Raw genomic sequence first — 6,000 nt, forward strand, 5'->3', positions numbered from 1 at the left:
TTAGACATTAGATGACACAAACGGTATAATTTAAGGATAGGAATTGTATAATTGTTGTAATTGTGAGTATGAATGTAAATTTTGATATATTTTAGTTTTGAATTATCTTTTTATGTAGTTACAGTTGAATCAAATAAATCTAAACCCAGAGTTTCAACGTAATTGTACTCCACAGCCAACTTTATTTCAGATATTTAAATCAAATAACTTTTATTTCACTTAAATGTTAATGTTTAAATACAAAATGTTTATAGACAAGACAAGACAATATTTTTAAAAGTCTCACTTCTTCATTTATGACCCAATATAAATAGGTAATAAAGCTTAAACACAAACTTACAAGAGCTACTAAAAAAAGAGATATAAGAGACTATATTAATACATATCTACCCCATTTACTTAGCAATATTAAAACATATTCTTTTCAATATAATGATTTAGCAGTTAGAAAGTATATATTTTGAATAACAATTTAATTCAAATATTTCACCATCAGATAAATGCATTATATCAACATAACTTATAGATACTTTACAAACAAAAAACTACAACGCAAATCTCCATACTCTGTAAAATTCTTTAAACAATGCATTTCATCTCCAATTATTTTTGTAACAAAAAAGTATTTTCAAGTAAAATACATTCATGTCTGCCAGTCTTATTTTCAAACGAGCAGCTGTACCACTCCCAAATTTAGCAAATGAACTTCTGTTTTTTTTCCTGGTATGTGTTTTTTTTAAACAGATTTTTTTTTCACCAATGTCATTTTGAAATAATCTGTTATTTGTACGTAGATTGCGACGCTACATACGAAAGTAGCCTGTACCAAGACAGTAATATGACAGTTGTTGTCCATTCTTTTGATGTGTATGATGTGTTTATAACTTTATCCACCAAACGCTACAAACATGATGTCAATGAAAACATTATAAAGGAATTGTATGCGACTGTCATACAAGTGAGAGAATTAGCTAGATATGAAACCAGGTTTAAACTATTATTTTCTACATAAGAAATTGCCTGTACCAATTCAGAAATATTTCAGTTGGTATTTACTCGTTTGATGTGTTTTAACTTTTTATTTTGGCATTTGATTAACGAATTTCCGTTTTAAATTGTCCTCGGAGTTTATTATTTTTGTAATTTTATTTTTCCAAATCAAATGAGAAAAAAACCAATACTTTAATACATCAAACGAAGGATAACAACTTTCATATTTTTGAATAGGCACAGGCTTTTTATTATGTATAAAATGGTGGATTGAACCTGGTTTTATAGCTAGATAAACCGCTCACTTTTATAACAGTAGTATACAATTTCATTATATTGACAACGATGTGTGAACAAAACAAACAAACATTATAGGTAAAAATATCAAAATTAGGGGTACATCAATCAAAATTTACACGTAACACAATTATCCTTTATTTGTATTCGTATTCATTATCGCTTTAATTATTCTGAAACTGAGATTGTAAAGTAAGTCTTTAGTCCAGCAACACTTTTCTATAAGTTGTGTATGCTGCAGACTGATTAAACATGATCATTGGGAAATTAAGTAATGAAACAAAAGGTGTAACATTTGCGATCTTTCTTTACTCTTTAATTTGGAAACAATAATAAATCATTAACACGTTGTACGTTGTATGTGAAAAACCTTTGTTTATAGTTTCCAAGTTCTGCCGTGTTGGTCGACCAAATTCAGTCAGAAAGTCGTCAGTAGTAAAAACTAAGTTATATATGCATAGTAACTGATAAAATGTAACAAATTTAGTTTTGTATTTTGCATAACATATTTACTAATTACAGTGTAATTGAATTGGGCAGAATGTCTTCAGATCCTATTACAGATGAAAAGTCACCAAAAATGCCGGACATTAAATTTAAAGACGAACTTACAGATATCGCTTCAGGATCAACCATTCATGGCATAGCTAATATATTTTCGACAAACTCGGCATTCAAACGAATTCTATGGATTCTTGCCTTTTTTGCATGCGTAACATTAGTTATAAGACAACTTGTTGACATTTTTATACTGTACAGCTCGTTTCCGATAATTACTTCTTTCAAGCATGAATTATACACAGAATTTCCAGCTTTTACAGTTTGTAATTTGAATAAATATAGACATAGCAAACATGAAGAATTTAAAAGAAAAATGGAGAAATTGGCAAATGAAGAGTACGCCCGCAAACGCGTAAGTAATACCTGGCAACATTACTCAAACTCGTAAGTAATACCTGACAACATTACTCAAACTCGTAAGTAATACCTGACAACATTACTCAAACTCGTAAGTAATACCTGACATCATAACTCAAACTCGTAAGTAATACCTGACAACATAACTCAAACTCGTAAGTAATACCTGACAGCATTACTCAAACTCGTAAGTAATACCTGACAACATTACTCAAACTCGTAAGTAATACCTGACAACATAACTCAAACTCGTAAGTAATACCTGACAACATTACTCAAATATTTTGATAATACTATTACCATTTTTTGTATGTTATTATGTTTTAACCGTTGTGGTGCAGAGGCCATAATATTACGGTCGTACCCAGACCTTCGTTATTTTGGCATCGTCATCGTAATGCCATTTAATTCGTAGTGTATGCACGTTTCCTCAATCTGACACTATTGATTGTCAAGTTTCTCACTTTTAATATTAATTTTGAGCTCAAATACGAAATTCAAAGTTTGATAACGGACAAAATTGGGTTTTTTGGAGGGGTGGGCTTACTGTCGAGTTCTGAAACGCGGAGTTATGAGGACTGAAACCTTAACAAATACTGTTAACCTAAAGGCACATAACGACTGATCGTGTTTATTATCAAAATACGCCAAGGAAACGACTACTTCCGGTTGCAAGTCGAGTTAAAAGTTCAAAATCGGAAAAAATCGGAAATTGTGTGAAGTTTGGTGCAAATGATGATCCAAGATCAGATTTACTCCGACCTAACAACTGTTGTGATAAAAGTGTTTCACTGGGGTCCACTCTACATTAAAACTACAGATGGATGCATCTATTAGCATCTCTCGGACTTACAGGTCGAGAAAAAGAAACAAAAAACGTCAAAATTGACGCCTTTTGCACCTGAGTACCAACTTTGGGGCAAATTCCCGCCCACCCTTACCAGCCTCCTCACCCGATCACCCCATCCCGTGATCCCCTATCTTAGATTTATTGCAATTGCTATGCATCAGCATCAGGGTACAGCTCATTTGCATATCATTTGCATATTTTTGCAAATACTCGAAATTCAGACAATTTCTGAAAACAATGCAGCATAGTAAGGGTTAATTATTCATCGGACGAAACAAGCACTAAGTCTTGTTAAAGTCCAAGTCAATCCATGTTGCCTTTGTTTGCAAAGAGACCTCTTATATAATATAATACATTCCTGGCTTTCAAATCTTAGAAAGAGGCTTCTGGTAATGCCTGGCTCACAATTGTTAAAAAGAAGCTTCTAAGTATGTATACATTATATACTATGTGGGAGCGAACGATGCTTAAACCCCATATGAAATTAACTAAAACCAATTTATAACGTATTAGATCACTTATACACCGTGAAATGAATTCATCCTACTGTATATCTTAAACTCTAGTATTTTGACGAGGGTGATTAAGTATTCGATTTCAAGAACCTACTGCATTGGTTTAAACAATACCAAATGCCAACAATATAAAATTTCAGGCTTTCAATGTGTTTTCTGTATCTATTTTTGAAGTCGTTCATCCTGTGACCAAATCTAACGATTTAGTTCTTTATATAACACCAAAAACTAATCGTGCAATAAAATAAAGCACATTCTCTAACCCTATATTGAAAAAAGTATCTTGTCTTAGGGAGGGATAAATCCTACTTTGTTAAGAATCACTCTGATTCGAACAAAGAATTCTCTGAAACTGATATTATCAAGATGCTTGATTTCTTGATTGACAACATATTTGTTACGTTCGGAGGACGTGTTTTTTAACAGACTGTCGGCATTCCAATGGGAACAAATTGTGCCCCTCTACTTGCCGACTTGTTTCTTTATTATTATGAGGCTGACTTCATGCAGGAACTTCTTAGGAAGAAAGATAAGAAGTTAGCAATATCCTTTAAATCTACTTTTCGCTATATAGATGATGTTCTTTCACTTAATAATTCAAAATTTGGTGACTATGTGGAACGCATCTATCCAATCGAGCTAGAGATAAAAGATACTACAGATACAGTTAAGTCGGCCTCATATCTTGACTTACATCTAGAAATTGACAATGAGGGTCGGTTGAAAACAAAACTTTACGACAAAAGAGATGATTTCAGCTTTCCAATTGTGAACTTTCCATTTCTAAGTAGCAACATTCCAGCAGCACCTGCATACGGGGTATATATCTCCCAATTGATACGATATTCCCGTGCTTGCATTTCCTATCATGATTTTCTTGATAGAGGGTTGCTGCTCACAAGGAAGCTATTAAACCAAGAGTTCCAAATGGTGAAGTTGAAATCATCCCTTCGTAAATTTTACGGACGCCATCACGAGTTGGTTGACCGTTATGGAATAACCGTTTCACAAATGATATCGGATATGTTCCTTACGTCGTAACTACAATCCCCTTCCCTTTCATGAATGTGACCTACCGAATTAGACTATTTACCGTATATGTTATCACATTAGCAACACGACGGGTGCCGCATGTGGAGCAGGATCTGCTTACCCTTCCGGAGCACCTGAGATCACCCCTAGTTTTTTGGTGGGGTTCGTTTTGTTTATTCTTTAGTTTTCTATGTTGTGTCGTGTGTGCTGTTGTTTGTTTGTCTTTTTCAGTTTTAGCTATGACGTTGTCAGTTTGTTTTAGATTAATGAGTTTGACTGTCCCTTTGGTATCTTTCGCCCCTCTTCTTGAATATACAGGCTCTCCAATTGTTCGCTTCCACCTATTCTATTCCAAGATGAGTTGTTCTAATGTTGTTTTTTTCCAGTTTCAGTTTATCTTCATACATACATATTTTGTTATGTCTTTCAGGCTCATAACACTCGAGATGAACTGTGTATTCTCGATGAAATATATTGTTCAATGACGTCATTGGTACTAAATATCACCAGGTAAAATCTTAATAATTTAAAGTCATAAGAAACCTCAAATTAAAAACAAATAATGCATATAAATAAACCTATCATAGATACCAGGACTAAATTTTGTATATACGCCAGACGCGCGTTTCGTCTACAAAAGACTCATCAGTGACGCTCGAATCCAAAAAAGTCAAAAAGGCCAAATAAAGTACAAAGTTGAAGAGCATTGAGGATCAAAATTCCTAAAAGTTTTGCCAAATGTGTTTTTATAACTCAATGGATAGTTTTCATTATAAAACGTAACATCATGCAGAGAAGGTGATGTATAATGACGATGTCCATGACTGCGTCTACGACGAGGAGTCGAGTTGAAAATATTCATCACATTCACCGAGTTACACGAAGGACTAGATAGAAAACCTATACCATCAATTTTGTAATTGCAACCATAAGGTGTCGCAGTTCCCAATTGTCTAATCCAGTAGACCTCTTTTTGTCTACGGAGAGTCGTTGAAAGATTAGGATTGTTAGAGCTACAGATGGGTGCAGTCCTAACCTGTACAGAAAAATAACTTGATAACCAGTCATTTGGACTGGTCAAGGTTAACCTGTGACCGGATTTAAGACTGCTCTTACCAGTCCTAGGACCAAAATCTAGTTAACTTGAAAAGCGGACTTGGTCCTAGGACTGTTTTTATGTCTGTCAAAAAGTGAACTTGGAAACAGTTCCGCTATTGATATAAGTTAACTTCGAACCGGTCCTGTCATAAGTTAACATAAGTTAACTTCGGAACCAGTCCTGCCGTAAAGTTAACATAAGTTAACTTCGAAACCAGTCCTGCCACAAAGTTAACATAAGTTAACTTTTGCTTTGACAAATCCGATTAAAACCAGACCTGTTCCCAAGTTACCTTTTGA

This window comes from Mytilus galloprovincialis, chromosome 5 (assembly GCF_965363235.1).
Source record: "Mytilus galloprovincialis chromosome 5, xbMytGall1.hap1.1, whole genome shotgun sequence".
In the NCBI taxonomy this organism is placed as follows: Eukaryota; Metazoa; Mollusca; class Bivalvia; order Mytilida; family Mytilidae; genus Mytilus; species Mytilus galloprovincialis.